The sequence below is a fragment of the Schistocerca piceifrons genome, chromosome X, assembly GCF_021461385.2.
Source record: "Schistocerca piceifrons isolate TAMUIC-IGC-003096 chromosome X, iqSchPice1.1, whole genome shotgun sequence".
NCBI classification, from domain to species: domain Eukaryota; kingdom Metazoa; phylum Arthropoda; class Insecta; order Orthoptera; family Acrididae; genus Schistocerca; species Schistocerca piceifrons.
This window is the reverse complement of record NC_060149.1, coordinates 407246899-407264964: the sequence shown is the minus strand read 5'-3', so window position 1 is coordinate 407264964 and position 18066 is coordinate 407246899. Positions and strand designations below refer to the sequence as shown.

Below are 18066 nucleotides of genomic sequence, written 5' to 3'. Positions count from 1 at the left end.
CAGCAAGAAGGCCGTTGTAGTGGTTATCTTCATATCTTGATTTACCTCCCTGTGCTGAACTCGTTTGGAACGGAATGCACTGTATACTGTTTTTCAGACTAGTAACCGTTCTGTCGGAACACCACTCTTAGATGTTGCAGCATATGTGGCACGTTATCGAGATCAGGGACCACATGTTCTCTATGGAGCAGAGATCATACGACGCTTCCACATTTTGCAGGGCGATGACAACTTTTGGCCTGCAAATATAGCTCTGTATGAGTAGGTTTGCGGTAGACGCTGTTCCCCAGCATTCCGTCGGCTTTTCTGCTAACTATGATAACCCAAAACTGTAAGCTGCTGTCTCTTTCCACTTCCACAGTGAACTGAATATTCGAATGGAGCGTGTTCAACTTTTGTCCAACATAAGGGCTTTTCCGAGCAGGTGTAGTTCTTGAATGAAATTTTCACTCTGCAGCGGAGTGTGCGCTGATATGAAACTTCCTGGCAGATTAAAACTGTGTGCCGGACGTAGACACGAACTCGGGACCTTTGCCTTTCGCGGGCAAGTGCTCTACTCGGTCCGGCACACAGTTTTAATCTGCCAAGAAGTTTCATGTGTGGTTCTTGTTTGTGGCCGTGATAAATTTGGACGCCGCCGTGCGAATATCTGTCACCCGCGTATTGCAGCAGTAATTACTGTGATCACCTGAAGCTGCTGAACGGCTGCTTCGAAAGAGTACTGTGGGACTTGCACAAATGTCATGCGGCGGCAATCCCAAGAAGTGTATTTGCAGTAGGTCCACCGGGAAATCCGGAAAACTCACATAAACCGTTTGTTTTGAACCATTTGCAAATATTTTCAGATGTTTCGAAAGCTGTTTTTTCAGTAAAGGGACAGATGCTGCTTTTTATTTCGATACCAAACAATCATCTTGTACGTTCGAGAATGTGTGCAAGGACGGTTCATTTTGTCTCACGCCTCAGGCTCGATGCAACGAGGAAATGCGCGTGCTGTGCTCACAGCGAGCTCAATAGCGTCAGAAATCGTTTCAGTACACACACGGTGACATCGCAGTGGTAATAGCGCAGCAGTACTAAACTAGTAGGCAAACAATGTGGCCGTAAGCAGAAGGAAGCAGAAAAGTCGGTTGCTGTACAAGAAAACAGTCATTACACTGAAATGTCTGAAATAACATAATATACACGATGTATCAAGAAGAATCATTCGATTTTTAAAAAAAATCTAACTATTATGTTACTTGAGATATGTGCGTGAACAACATACTATTGGAATGAGCAAACTCTCGAGCTTTACATGGTTCCCACTAGGTAGCAACGGTGTGCACCCACTTCAGTTCTAGTAAAAATGGTGTCGGGACAACAGAAAGCGTTTCCTGTTCAATATTTTGCGCACTGCGGTTCAGTATTAACTGTTCACCGTGACTTTCGTACTAGATATGGTGAGAATCATCCTACAGCACAGAACATTAGACGATGGCATGGACAATTCCGAGAAACAGGTTGCTTGTGCAAGGCAAATCGCTGGGCCGTCCCCGAGTGTCTGACACAGACGTCGAACGCATCCGCCATAGTTTCACAAGAAGTCTGCAGAAATCCGTTCGCCGTGCAGTTCGACAGCTCAACATGCCTTCGACGTCCGTCTGGCGTGTGTTGCGTCGACGTTTACACATGAAACCATACAAAATTCAGCTACTGCAAGCTCTTCGTGAAGGTGACGCACAACAACGCGTGGGGTTCTATAATTTCGTTCTTGGCAAGATGTAGGATGACAGTTTTCTTCCACGCTTAGTGTTTAGTGACGAGGCAACATTCCATTTAAACGGAAAGGTGAACCATCGTAATGGGGTACGGAACAACCGCATGAAGTTGTACAAGGAGAGAGGGACTCTCCAAAATTTAATGTGTTTTGTGCATTTTACCGCAAAAGACGTATGGTCCATTTTTATTTGCTGAGAACACTGTTACAGGAAGCACATATTTCAATATGCTTGAGAACTTACTTTTCCCACAGCTGGAGTCTGATTCTAACGGCTTCATTTACCAACAGGATTTTGTACCGCTACACTAGCATCTAGAAGTGCGGGAATTTTTAAACCAAAAGGCCGCGTGGGATTAGCCGAGCGGTCTAAGGCGCTGCAGTTCGAATCCTCCCTCGGGCATAGGTGTGTGTGTTTGTCCTTAGGATAATTTAGGTTAAGTAGTGTGTAAGCTTAGAGACTGCTGACCTTAGCAGTTAAGTCCCATAAGATTTCACACACATTTGAACATTTAAACCAAAGGATTACTAAACGATGGATCGGTCGCACTGGACCAAATGATTCAGCCTTACATTACTGGCCTCCAAGGTCACCGGACCTGACTCCATGTCATTATTTCTTGTGGGGGTTTATAAAAGACTGTTTAGACTGTTTACGTGCCTCCGCTACCAACAACAATGAATGAACTGAGACATCACATAACAGCAGCTGTGGAAGCTATAGCACAAGACATGCTCGCTGCAGTGTGGGAACAATCTGAATACCGCATTGACATATGCCGTGGATCTCAAGGGGAGCATATTGAACACCTATGAAAAGGTATGAAAAAAACTTTTTGAGTTTCCCGTCTATCAAAAAACAAAATTCATTGCATATGTTCATTAGTTTAAGAAATATAGACGTGCCAAATCGGATGATTCTTTCTGATACACCCTGTTCATTTATATGTTATTCTGGACTGAAGATGTACCATTGAGATGAAAAGGCTCTAGCCATGCAGCGAATCATTTGCTTTTTAGGGCTATTTCAAATTCTGAATGGCCGCATTCCAGCAAAAACGTCAGCACTAGAACGTAAACACTAAATAGTTTAATTTCGACGTTTGCTAATACCATCTTACTCCTGATGTGATTTCGCAGCAAAACCCTCACAAAACAATTCACGCATTTGAAACCATGTGGCTCTCGTCTTAATCTTACCATGGCACTCCTTGCGAGGTATGTCCGATATTTGAGGGTGTTTCTTCGCATCTTCAATATACAGGGTGATTCAAAAAGAATACCACGACTTTAGTTGGTTGGTTGTTTGGGGGAAGAGACCAAACAGCGAGGTTATCGGTCTCATAGGATTATGGAAAGATGGGGAAGGAATTCGGCTGTGCCCTTTCAAAGGAACCATCCCGGCATTTGCCTGGAGTGATTTAGGGAAATCACGGAAAACCTAAATCAGGATGGCCGGACGCGGGATTGAACCGTCGTCCTTCCGAGTGCGAGTCCAGTGTGCTAACCACTGCGCCACCTCGTTCGGTCCACAACTTTAGGAATTTAAAACTCTGCAACGACAAAAGGCAGAGCTAAGCACTATCTGTCGGCGAATTAAGGGAGCTATAAAGTTTCATTTAGTTGTACATTTGTTCGCTTGAGGCGCTGTTGACTAGGCGTCAGCGTCAGTTGATGCTAAGATGGCGACCGCTCAACAGAAAGCTTTTTGTGTTATTGAGTACGGCAGAAGTGAATCGACGACAGTTGTTCAGCGTGCATTTCGAACGAAGTATGGTGTTAAACCTCCTGATAGGTGGTGTATTAAACGTTGGTATAAACAGTTTACAGAGAATGGGTGTTTGTGCAAAGGGAAAAGTTCTGGACGGCCGAGAACGAGTGATGAAAATGTAGCAAGCATCCAGCAAACATTTGTACACAGCCCAGGAAAATCGACTCGCAGAGCTAGCAGAGAGCTGCAAATTCCACAATCAACTGTATGGAGAGTCCTACGAAAAAGGTTAGTTATGAAACCTTATCGTCTCAAATTGGTTCAAGCACTGTCTGCAGCTGATAAGATTCTGTGATTTTATCCTTGCTCAAATGGAAACAGATGAATCTTTCGTTTCAAAGATTGTGTTTAGTGATGAAGCAACTTTCCACACTAACGGGAAAGTCAACCGTCACAATGTCTGTATATGGGGCACTGAGAATCCGCGGGAAACAACTCAGCATGAACGTGACTCGCCTAAGGTGAACGTTTTCTGTGCCATTTCAGCCAATAAAGTTTTTGGTCCCTTTTTCTTCGAAGGTACTACTGTAACTGGACTACAGTATCTGGAGATGTTAGAGAATTGGCTGTTCCCTCAGCTCGAACAAGAAGCACAACAATTCATATTTCAGAAGGATGGAGCGCCACCACATTGGCACTTATCTGTCCGTAACTACCTGAACGTCAACTACCCGAGGCGATGGATCGGCCGCCAGGCAGCCCGTGACAGAGCACTTCATCACTGGCCTCCAAGAAGCCCTGATCTTACCCCCTGCGATTTTTTCTTATGGGGGTATGTTAAGGATATGGTGTTTCGGCCACCTCTCCCAGCCACCATTGATGATTTGAAACGAGAAATAACAGCAGCTATCCAAACTGTTACGCCTGATATGCTACAGAGAGTGTGGAACGAGTTGGAGTATCGGGTTGATATTGCTCGAGTGTCTGGAGGGGGCCATATTGAACATCTCTGAACTTGTTTTTGAGTGAAAAAAAAAACCTTTTTAAATACTCTTTGTAATGATGTATAACAGAAGGTTATATTATGTTTCTTTCATTAAATACACATTTTTAAAGTTGTGGTATTCTTTTTGAATCACCCTGTATAATTCAACGACCAAACCGGCAGGCTGACGATAGCTGTTTCCAAAGTTGCGAACACGTGTGTATTGCCAAATTCTCACAGTGTTGCTGCTTCGCAGTGATCGGGAAGATCGCTGGGAAGCAGCAGTTGTTGGCGGACACAGTTCTCTCGCTGCGATTTCGCAGCTTCGCTCCCATAGTGTGCGTCGCTCTATTGTTTCACATGTACTGTTAAAACGCGCGAAGAAATGAACCTGCGAATTCGCGATGATAAATCGCTCGCGTGCATCCACGCTGTAGTACAGCGCGTTCCTGACTTGCGACCGCTGTGTTGTGACTGGGGGTAGACGTAGAACTGCGTCCGGAAAACAACAGAGACAATGATGCAAGGTCGCATCCAGTGTGCAGGGCTGCCACGAATACAAAGAACTCGCTTCGCAACCTGATCCGTGGCTCATTCTACGTAGAGAAATCAAGTGAAAGCGCCCACTCAATGGCCCAGATTTAACTCACGGAACTGTTCGCTGAATTTCTCCGCTTTTTGTGGAATAATTAACCCAAGGTTGTGTTTTGGCACAAATCTTTATATCAGTGCTGGAGTATTCGGGAAGGTATACGGCAAGCAAAGCATGGAATCACAGAGTTCAGCAGAATACGGCATTGAATTTGTATTCGGGATGAAACGGATTTCCCAAATCAGTTAAGGCGGCTAGCTAGACGGTTTCTTCGAAAAGGCCACGGCCGATTTATTGAAAAAATATTTAAAAATACAGCTTTCCAAACTTTACCTCATGGCGACACCCTTCTAATATGCATCCACCCTTCAGTGCAGCGCTGTCGTTCAAATGGAACGAATAATAACCAACAAAATGAGATAAAAACAGTGATACCCTTTCGCTAATATGAATAAAAGAGACTGTATTGCAAAAAATGATGTTTTAAAGAAATATTCAGTTTTGTATTTCATTTCTAACAAGAGGAGGCCACGACGTTGGGATCACGGATTTACTTCGCACTGTATACACCTTTAGTTGGCCATTAAAAGAACACAATGTGCAAGTAGTAAGTAAGTAAGGCAATCCCGAGAAAATCGCAAGACAAGTTTTGCGCGTCTATTAAGTTTCAGGCACATTGCTTAACTGTTGCTTTGCATCTGATGTTTCATAAACTGACAAAGGTCTCTATATAACAATAATTTTATTCATTTCTGATGACTTCTCAAATTAAATCACTGTGAAAGAAGTAAAATAATGACACCTGTCACTAACGAAACAAAGAAACACACGGAAGAAAAAGTATACAATCGCCGCACGAGAAGATTGTTAAGACATGGACCGACAGAGAGTGGCAATGCATAACAGCAGAAGAGACAACTCTAGTGCCATGACTGGAAGTTCTATGAACAAAATGGTGAATTCAGCATACCGATAACTCATTTAATACATTATCTATGGCTACAATGAACAAAGAGAAAGGTGTTTTGTATTATTTTACAACAAGTTCCCCATTCTCAATCTACAAGTCTCGCGACAGTCTTGATATTACTACTCGACAACCAAGGTTGTCAGGCCGTCCAGTTTGCAAAAACTCTGTGCTCTATACTTTACTCGTCATAAGTTTAACACGGAAGCAAACATTGTGCTATGAATACTTGTTTTGTAAATAAAACTCCCTTTTCCTGCTGCTAAAATGGTTCAAATGGCTCTGAGCACTATGGGACTTAACATCTTCGGTCATCAGTCCCCTAGAACTTAGAACTACTTAAACCTAATTAACCTAAGGACATCACACACATCCATGCCCGAGGCAGGATTCGAACCTGCGACCGTAGCAGTCGCGCGGTTCCGGACTGCAGCGCCAGAACCGCACGGCCACCACGACCGGCTCCTGCTGCTAGTTACTTTATTTATCCCATACGCGTTTCGCCTTCTCCTGTTCTAAGGCATCATCAGTGGGATCTATAACGATACAGTTCGTTAATTTTAGATTATCAAACAGTTCACTTCGCGATTTTTTGTAAAAAAAGTAATTACTTACGATTTGCCGATCTGCGTTTCCTCTTCTGGTCTGGAGGTCGCACTACCACTTTTATCACTGTCATATAATCACATCTTTGTGTTCTCGCCTGCCACACACTGCTCACCATGTTTCTCACTCTTTTTTGTGGTGCACTATTGTTCTTTTGTCACTCGATACAACTATTTCGTCGTACACTGCTTTTCACAGCGTGAATATTGCGACTCCATTACGTGTTTCATCTTCTTTGGTACGTTTACCTATTTGTTGCCAACCTAACGAAGTATACGTTCGAGACTAACTTCTATTTATGATATTTATACCGTGTGTGTGTGTGTGTGTGTGTGTGTGTGTGTATGAGTGTTGTTTTTGGGGGGGGGGGGGGGTGGCCGGTGTACTAGCTGTTAGCGAGTGGCTGAAAACTTTGGTGGCGGCTGTTTTGACTTTTCGTTTCAATGTTCTGTGGAGGGGTTCATGGATGAGTGAGTGAGTGTAAAGATGATGGGTTCTATTATTATTACATTGGACAGTATTATTATATTAATACTTTTGCCACTCGCTAACAGCTAGTACACCCGCCACACCCCCCCCCCCCCCCGAAAAAAAAAATCGTCGGCTCTATCCCCCTCTCTCTCTCACTGATACACACACACACGGTATAAACATCATAAATAGAAGTTAGTCTCGAACATATACTTCATTAGGTTGACATTGTGCTCTGCTTTTCGTGCTAATAATGCGCAGTATGAAAATGGCTGAGGTTGTTTTCTGTTCCGCAGTGAAACATGCGCTTGGAACACGGTTGAAAAGTTCCGAGAAACAGGATGTTCTTAATGTTTTTCATAAATTTACAGAGATAATCGGCTTTAAAGTTTTGTATATAATGCAATTGACAAACTAATCCACATTGAATGGGTAGCGCAGTCGGGAGCGTAATGGAATATTAACAAAATGCGGTTATTCGTGCGTTGGTGCACATCTCCACAGTATAATTCTTCTTTCTCGTTCAATTTGAAATACCTACATCTCGTAATTATAAAATTCATCATTTTTTATGAATAATCCACGTCTTCTTGTTTATAATTACATATTTCCTGTTTCCATTTCAGATACAAATCCTTAATTATTGATGTTTTATGAAAGACTGTTCATAAAAGTTGTTTAAATTAAGAAAACATAATTTAATTTTTAAGGCAAAAATGAAAAACCAAATACTCTTTATCTGGACTATGTCCATCGTTTTATACCACAGAGGTACATAAGCATCGTAGAAACATGAAAAACAATTATTTTCACAGCATCGAACACATCATTCAAATGCTGCATTTTTACATTTGCCGCTGTACCATTACAATATGGACCCGACAGAATGATCTGGAGCCAAGCTGTGGGATTTGGTCTGAGAAGTAACAAGACTGATAAGCTGCCAGACATACTGTAACTAATGCACGCAGCTTTTTCACACGTCAATGCCGAACACTGGCGGGATATAGAACGGCTCGTCATAAAAGAAGCGAAAATACTGCGCCTGGTTGAGTTCGTGGATTCTGTTGTTGATCGGCTCGTTATCAATGTAGCGGGTGACATTTCCAGAACTGAAATGTATTTCTCGGATTCGGATAAGGAAGGAGCTAAGAGATTACCAGACGACTGACTGTAAGTAATACCTTCAGTGGCTTCAATATTTAACTATACGGTGAAATCCTTCAATACTCTCTTACGTTACACACAACTTATGCAGAAAAATTACCCTGCGGTTATGTCAGGCATTTTCATCATTATTGTTTATAATTACAATAGCACGTTAGCTAAAAACGATAAGGTGTTGTCATTTTCGTCTAGTCGTCTAAGGAGCGTATTGTGGGAGATTTGCAGTGTATTATTTCATTTTGCTTAAAAACTGAATGCCATTCGAAGCTGTATTGTTCCTCTGATCGTCTCTTTTTACGTGTGAACTGAAGCTGGCCACGTCACTGCAGGCTGGCTGTATCAGCTGACTGGCCAGTGATGTCCAAGTTAAATGCGCTGGTAAAGCTGTTGTCCCATATTATCGCTAAGTCGATGTGTGCGTAAAGCACAACACAAAACGTACCTTATTATCGTACTTGACAGTACTCGAGACAGCTCGGCTGCAGTCCCACGTGAAACGGAAATCCAACGAGGTTCCAGCAAACGCGGAAGAGTACATAGTGCAATGTTTAAATCAGGTTTATTTTTATGCTGAACGGATTATAGTACGAGGCATAACACGACCTTCTCACAAATAAACAGCATTCAGATGCGATTTCTGAATGAGAAACACGCTACATACTCGTTCCTTTACACAGGGAGTATTACTCCCACCTAGTTTTTGAAGTTGCTCTGAAATTCTAATCATTTGCATATCTAAGCATCAGACACAGCGAAGAGGAAATATACACTACTGGCCATTAAAACTGCAACACCACGAAGATGACATGGTACAGACGCGAAATTTAACCGACAGGAAGATAATGCTGTGATATGCAAATGATTAGCAGGTTGGCGCCGGTGGCGACACCTACAACGTGCTGACATGAGGAAAGTTTCGAACCGATTTCTCATACACAAACAGCAGTTGACCGACGTTGCCTGGTGAAACGTTGTTGTGATGCCTCGTGTAAAGAGGAGAAAAGCGTACCATCAAGTTTCCGACTTTGATAAAGGTCGGATTGTAGCCTATCGCCATTGCGGTTTATCGTATCGCGACATTGCTGCTCGCGTTGGTCGAGATCCAATGACTGCTAGCAGAATATGGAATCGGTGGGTTCAGGAAGGTAATACGGAACGCTGTGCTGGATCCCAACAGCCTCGTATCACTAGCAGTCGAGATGACAGGCATCTTATCCGCATGGCTGTAACGGATCGTGCAGCCACGTCTCGATCCCTGAGCCAACAGATGGGGACGTTTGCAAGACAAAAACCGTGGTGTCACCGCCAGACAGCACACTTGCTAGGTGGTAGCCTTTAAATCGGCCGCGGTCCGTTAGTATACGTCGGACCCGCGTGTCGCCACTAGCAGTGATTGCAGACCGAGCGCCGCCACACGGCAGGTCTAGAGAGACTTCCTAGCACTCGCCCAGTTGTACAACCGACTTTGCTAGCGATGGTTCACTGACAAATTACGCTCTCATTTGCCGAGACGATAGTTAGCATAGCCTTCAGCTACGTCATTTGCTACGACCTAGCAAGGCGCCATTAGCAGTTACTATTGATGCTGTAAAACATGTACCGTCAAGAGCGATGTTCACCAATTGCGGATTAAAGTTGAGTATTCCAGCAGCTACGTACGTTCTTTGCTACTATAAAGTCCTTGTCCTGTTCCAGACCTCACGCCAGCCTGCGTGAGCTTAAACGCGTGCCTTTCGGCTTCCTCATAGTGGCTTGGCTGTCTTGCCAAGCCACAACAACAACCATCTGCACGAACAGTTCGATGACGTTTGCAGCAGCGTGGACTATCAGCTTGGAGACCATGGCTGCGGATACCCTTGAAGCTGCATCACAGACAGGAGCGCCTGCGATGGTGTACTCAACGTCGAACCTGGGTGCACGAATGGCAAAATGTCATTTTTTCGGATGAATCCAGGTTCTGTTTACACCATCATGATGCTCGCATCCGTGTTTGGTCGCGATAGGCTACAGCGACCTTTTTCAAAGTCGGGAACGTGATGGTACGCATTTCTCCTCCTTACACGAGGCATCACAACAACATTTCACCAGGCAACGCCGGTCAACTGCTGTTTGTGTATGAGAAGTCGGATGGAAACTTTCCTCATGTCAGCACGTTGTAGGTGTCGCCACCGGCGCCAACCCTGTGTAAATGCTCTGAAAAGCTAATCATTTGCATATCACAGCATCTTCTTCCTGTCGGTTAAATTTCGCGTCTGTAGCACGTCATTTTCGTGGTGTAGCAATTTTAATGGCCAGTAGTGTAATATCCAAGCACGCAGTACACTTCAGGCAAATTTGACGTATTTTGCATATCGCCTTGGTGGCGTTGCAGTTTTACTGTGAATCAGTGTACGTCCCCCATTCTCTCTCCCGACTGCTGATTTCCCGTATTTGACAAATCTTTGGTAGTCGCGATGTTGACACGGCTGGAGGGAGGTGCGGACAGGCAGGCGCTAAGGTTAAATACACGGTGTTTCGCGCCGGGCTGGGCTGACGCCTAGCAAGTTGCACCGGATGACAGGATATTTGTTTCTCTGTCGTTTCCCGGCAACTCATTACTTGCGAGATGCCCAACTATCCTTTCACCTCGCAGCTTTGCTGTGCGTTCACTGTTCTGGCTCACTTGATGGTGCGCGTTACTAATCAAATCGTAGTTATCATCCTTTGTATACAGACTATATAGTGAAACTTGTTAAGAAACCGAGTCTTCTGTATAACAGGTAAGAAGCAAAGCATAGATATGCAGATACGATAATGCTAACTGAAATGCGCTCGGCTACAAGAAGTGCAATGCACGAAGTCCTAAGCAACTAATGTAATATTTCACATGGATTTCACGAGTCACCTCAAGTGTTTCAGAGTGATCTGTTTATTTCCATGTATGATTATTTTGGTATAAATTTTAATTTGGACGGAAAATATTAAACTAATGAACCTCCTTCTGCCAAACTGTGCTGTGGGGGCTGTAAAAGGGAACAAATAAAATAACTTTTTCACAGTATCTCATATACGTTTTTCTTTAAAAAATTCTTAGAAAAATGTGCAGCCACAGCAGCTTAGACTGTTTAGTGTGGGTAGTAAAAGGGCTCCGCCTTTTCCTCTTCAGTTACCTTAATTACTGAACTACAATGAGTGCACATCGTGAGAAACTCTTAAATCACAGAGTATGGGGTGGGAAAAAAATAAAACAGTCTTGTAAGAAATATTATTTATTCTAGATATAGTTTCAGACATTGTTATTCACAATCATCAAAAAATGTACTCATTCTCTTTTTCTTCTACAGTATCCCCATTGTAGTATTTTTCAAATAACTTTTTCTTATTTGATTTGAATTCACCCTGTGCTGTACCAATATTTATTGGAACAGTAATGTGTCGACGTATTCTATCCATAAATTCCTCTTGTTTGAATTTAATACTCCTGAATGTAATAGTTACTGACTTTGGTACTGCGTGGACACATGAATTTATACATTGTTCTAACTCTCTCGCATGTACACTATTCTCACACATGTAGCTTACGAAGTCGTTGAATACTGATATGACATACAGTTGCCAACGACTCAGACCGTCTGTTGCAATCCATAATGCATCATATACGTAGATCGCGTTAGTTCATAACACTGGAACGATGTAAATAAATATAAGAGTCTCCAGATATTAGCTTGAGTGCTGTATCCCCATACACCTTAATGATGGACACCTTAATGCCAGAGAAGCAGATGCCTCGAGGAGGACTACACTACTGGCCATTACAATTGCACACCAAGGAGAAATGCAGATGATAAACGGGTATTCATTGGGCAAATATATTATACTAGAACTGACATGTGATTACATTTTCACACAATTTGAGGACATAGATCCTCAGAAATCAGTACCCAGAACAACCACCTCTGGCGGTAATAACGGCCTTGATACGCCTGGGCATTGAGTTAAACAGAGCTTGGATGGCGTGTACAGGTACAGCTGCCCATGCAGCTTTAACACGATACCACAGTTCATCAAGAGTAGTGACTGGCGTATTGTGACGAGCCAGTTGCTCGGCCACCGTTGACCAAACGTTTTCAATTCGTGAGAGATGTGGAGAATGTGCTGGCCAGGGCAGCAGTCGAACATTTTCTGTGTCCAGAAAGGCCCCTACAGGACCTGCAACATGCGGTCGTGCATTATCCTATTGAGATGTAGGGTTTCGCATGGATCGAATGAAGGGTAGAGACACGGGTCGTAACACATCTGAAATGTAACGTCCACTGTTCAAAGTGCTGTCAATGCGAACAAGAGGTGACCGAGACGTGTAACCAATGGCACCCCATATTAGCACGCCGGGTGATACGCCAGTATGGCGATGCCGAATGAATACACGCGTCCAATGTGCGTTCACCGTGATGCCGCCAAACACGGATGCGACCATCATGATGCTCTAAACCCAACCTGGATAATTCGAATAAATGACGTTTTGCCATTCGTGCACCCAGGTTCGTCGTTGAGTACACCATCGCAGGCGCTCCGATCTGTGATGCAGCGTCAAGGGTAACCGCAGATATGGTCTCCGAGCTGATAGTCCATGCTGCTGCAAACGTCGTCGAACTGTTCGTGCACATGGTTGTTGTCTTGCAAACGTCTCCATCTGTTGATTCAGGGATCGAGACGTGGCTGCACGATCCGTTACAGCCATGCGGATAAGATGCCTGTCATCTCGACTGCTAGTGATACGAGGCTGTCGGGATCCAGCACAGCGTTCCGTATTACCTTCCTGAACCCACCGATTCCATATTCTGCTAGCAGTCATTGGATCTCGACCAACGCGAGCAGCAATGTCGCGATACGATAAACCGCAATGGCGATAGGCTACAATCCGACCTTTATCAAAGTCGGAAACTTGATGGTACGCTTTCTCCTCTTTACACGAGGCATCACAACAACGTTTCACCAGGCAACGTCGGTCAACTGCTGTTTGTGTATGAGAAATCGGTTCGAAACTTTCCTCATGTCAGCACGTTGTAGGTGTCGCCACCGGCGCCAACCTTGTGTGAATGCTCTGAAAAGCTAATCATTTGCATATCTCAGCACCTTCTTCCTGTCGGTTAAATTTCGCGTCTGTACCACGTCATCGTGGTGTAGCAATTTTAATGGCCAGTAGTGTAGATGGGTCGTACTCCATTGTCATCTGATCATCAATGTACTCCCTCCTACCACATAGTCTATACCAATAAATCTCTGTAAACCAAACTATAGCAACATGTTTAACATTATCAGTTTCTGTTATCATCACCCAAACCGTGTAAATGCAGACTGGCGAGTTGATGCTGGCGGTGGTTGTGGCGGCGTTGGTGGTGCTACTGCAGCGAACAGTTGTATTCCTGCTCCGAAATATCAGGTGTTGATTTCTGCTCACTGAGCAGCAGCAGTGCAGACAATAGAAGCTCGTATTTATGAAACAATTGAGCCTCCTTATTCGATAATTTGGGCAGAGTTGGTTTCTGCTCCAGGGCTGTGGAATAGGAAAAAGTCATAAGAACGTTGCGCAACACAATTAAAGGGCCAGTTTTCCGTAAGCCCTTAACTGTCTGCCATTGCGAGGATGAAGTTACAAATTTTGCTCTGTAGTCGTACAAAAGCGTGGCGTCCTGAAACATCACCCTCAAGCTTGGCGACGTTCCAAACAGCAAGTTGTCGATACTTGCGAAAAAAGGTTAGAACTCAGAAGTTCATGTGAGGTGTAAGTTAACGATGTCACACTGACAGCAAATTTCACCATAACTCGGTCCAACGCTACCCTGGACATGTCAGATGATGGGAAGATCGTCATACCACCTCTTACCCACAAACCACTCCCCCCCCTCCCCCTCTTTTGACGCCTCTGCGATGGAGGTCAGAACTGAGATGCCCAGCGTTGAAATCACGCGGTTTTGTTATGGGTGGACGAGGAAAACATTTCACACATGCTACCGCTCAGTATACGAAAAGGCCTCAGGGCGTGGTATAAAGGATGTCCATGGAAACACCCTTTCCCTTGGGGCGTTGATTCCCACATATTTTGCATTCGAGGACGACAGTTTACAGTGCGATGCGCAACAGAACGACGTTCTTACAACGTTTGGCACTACTGACAACCCCCCCCCCCCCCAGACAATTGAACCTTTCTCTAAGGTCATCGTGGGCCTGCAACCCCATCGAACGGGATTGCGCCCCTTTAGAATGTAGAAGGGCCGCAATTTTTGCTCTGGTATGCAGAGTGGAACCACTAGGGATCGTCCAAAACCATTGAACAAAATTTGAATTTGTTTATGCTTTTTTCATCCCTCCTGTTTCGCGTTCTCCTGTGGCGAGATTAGGGGAAAGAGGGGAGGGGAGTCGTGAATAAAGTGTAAAAGGGTCGCTGTAAGACATCCCCCCTCTCTCCCCCCCCCCCCCCCCCCCCCCCCCAAGTTACGGTGCCACCTGCACGCCTCTGTTGTGCACTTTCATAATGTAACTGTATAGAGACGGTTACTGATTACTAGATTCCATCGTGACAGACAACCGTTTGAACACCCCTGAGTTGAGTAGCACTATATCGCTGCACTAGCATCTGTTGGCCACATGAGAAATCGAAGGGGTCTCGAAAGAGATGCCTGTCATGACGGCGCCTAGTACTCTGTAACTGGCTCTCTCTGTACATGTACATTTTTAAAGTGTTCAATAAAATTTTGTGGGTGGCACTGAGGGTGTTGTCAACCTGGTGTGTGTGTGGAGGCCGGCCAATGGTGTCCGAGCGGTTCTAGGCGCTACAGTCTGGAACTGCGACCGCTACGGTCGCAGGTTCGAATTCTGCCTCGGGCATGGATGTGTGTGATGTCCTTAGGCTAGTTAGGTTTAAGTAGTTCTAGGGAACTGATGACCTTACAAGTTAAGTCCCATAGTGCTCAGAGCCATTTGAACCATTTTATTTATTTATTTATTGTTCCGTGGGACCACATTAAGAAGTCCCCATGGTCATGGAACGAGTCAATACATGAAATTATAACACGATAGTAGAAACAGATAAAATGAAATATAAGAAACATATTCAGGTGACACGTCTTTAGTTTAAATAAAGAAAATCAAGAATGTAGCACTGGAATTTGCTTAATTTTTTAGCTCTTCCAGGAGCTCCTCGACAGAATAGGAGTAGTGAGCCATGAGGAAACTCTTCAGTTTAGACTTAAAAGCGTTTGGGCTACTGCTAAGATTTTTGAGTTCTTGTGGTAGCTTATTGAAAATGGATGCAGCAGAATACTGCACTCCTTTCTGCACAAGAGTCAAGGAAGTGCATTCCACATGCAGATTTGATTTCTGCCTAGTATTAACTGAGTGAAAGCTGCTAACTCTTGGGAATAAGCTAATATTGCTAACAGCCATCGACATTAAAGAAAATATATACTGTGAGGGCAATGTCAGAGTTCCCAGACTATTGAATAGGGGTCAACAAGAGGTTCTCGAACTTACACCACACATAGCTCGAACAGCCTGTTTTTGAGCCAAAAATACCCTTTTTGAATCAGAAGAATTATCCCAAAAAATAATACCATATGACATAAGCGTATGAAAATATGCTAGACTACTTTTCGTGTTGAAATGTCACTTATTTCAGATACTGCTCTAATGGTAAATAAAGCGGCATTTAGTTTCTGAACAAGATCCTGAACATGGGCTTTCCACAACAGCTTACTATCTATCCGTACGCCTAGGAACTTGAACTGTTCCGTCTCGCTTATAACATGCCCATTCTGTCTGATTAAAATATCAGTTCTTGTTGCATTGTGAGTTAGAAACTGTAAAAACTGAGTCTTACTGTGATTTAGCATCAAATTATTTTCCACAAGCCACGAACTTATTTCATGAACTACATTATTTGATAATGTTTCAATATTACACACAAGATCCTTCACTACCAAGCTGGTGTCATCAGCAAACAGAAATATTTTTGAATCACCTGTAATACTAGAAGGCATATCATTTATATAAATAAGAAACAGCAGTGGCCCCAGCACCGATCCTTGGGGATCGTCCCATTTAACAGTGCCCCATTGGGACTGAACATAATTACCACTCTCAATATTGCGGAGAATTACCTTCTGCTTTCTGTTCTTAAAGTAAGAGGTGAACGAATTGTAAGCTACTCCCCTTACTCCATAATGTTCCAACTTCTGCAGTAATATTTTGTGGTCAACACAGTCAAAAGCCTTCGTTAAATCAAAGAAAACACCTAACGTTCGCAACCTTTTATTTAATCCGTCCAAAACCTCACAGAGAAAAGAGACTATAGCATTTTCAGTTGTTAAGCCATTTCTAAAACCAAACTGTACATTTGACAGCAAATTTTGTGAATTTAAATGCTGCAGTAACCTTGTATATACAACCCTCTCGGTAACTTTAGCAAACACCGATGGCATAGAAATAGGTCTATAATTATTAACATTATCCCTGTCTCTCTTTTTATAAAGTGGCTTCACTACCGAGTACTTTAATCGGTCAGGAAACCGACCACTCCTAAAGGAAAAGTTACAGATATGGCTAAGTACTGGGCTAACATACATGGAAGAATACTTCAGTATTCTGCTAGATACCCCGTCATATCCATGAGAGTTCTTGGTCTTTAGTGATTTAACTATTAACTCAATCTCCCTCTTGTCAGTATCATGGAGGAGCATTTCAGGTAACAGTCTCGGAACACTTTTTTCTATGAGCGCTATATGATTCCCTGTTGGGCCTAGGTTTCTATTTAGTTTAGTTTTGTGTGTGTGTATGGAGGAGGGGTGGGGGGAAAGCTTAGGCGGACGCTGCCGTTTTATTCACCCATGTGTCAATGACGCACCCCCCCATCCCCCATCCCCCCCCCCCCCCCTGTGAGCATGCCACAGAAGGGGAGCAAAACAGGTGGGCTGAAAAAACATAAACACCGTTTGCCACTTCCGTTCAAGTTCACATTTCTTCAGATGGTTTTTAGCTGTCCCAAGTGGATTCACTCTCTGTACCAAAGGAAAAATAACAGTTGTCATACACTCCAAACGGGTACAATCACGTTCAGTGGAGTTTCAGGCCGATGATGACCTTAGAGAAGGGTTGAACCGACTGGGGAGTGTCAGCTGTGTCAAAGGTTATGGGGAAAGTCGCCCTGTTCCGCATCACAGTGCGAAAAGTCATTTTCGACAGCTAAATGTATTGGTATTCACGCCCTAAGGAAGGGGTGTTTCGATTGCTGCACTTTATGCCACCTCTCTGAGGCCTTTTCTTGTCGATACTGAGTGGCAGTGTGTCTGAATTGTTTTCCTCGGCCACCCATAAGAAAACAGCGTGATTTCTACGCTGGGCATCGGGGTACTGACCTCCATAACATAGGTTTCAAAAGTAGAGATGAAATGTGAGTAAGATGAGTAAGAGGGGGTATGAAAACCTTCCCATCATGTGACACGTCCACAGTGGCGTTGGTCAGAACTGCGGTGAAATTTGGCTCCAATGTGATGTCATTAATCCACCTTACACCTCGTATGAACTTCTGAGGTCTAGCCTTTTCTTCGCATGTGTCGGTACACTGCTGTCTGAAGTGTCGCCGAGCCTTGGAGTGACATCGCAGGGCTTTTGCGTCATTACAGAGGAAGGTTGTTGGCATCTTCTTTGAGCCAAATTTGAAACTTCTGTGTCACAGTGGGAGGCAATTACGTAGTTTCGAAAAAGTGACCATGTAATTATGTTGTGGAGCATTTGCGAAAAAGTACAGTGAATAATAATGAGCAATGAGTTACTT

The 18066-nt window shown here is 43.8% G+C and overlaps 1 protein-coding gene across 3 annotated transcripts in view; it reads left to right on the top strand.

Moving 5' to 3' along the window:
* The window catches only part of LOC124721320 (elongation of very long chain fatty acids protein AAEL008004), a 331184-nt gene that overhangs the window by 173310 nt on the left and 139808 nt on the right, over positions 1–18066 (top strand). The window lies entirely within an intron of this gene.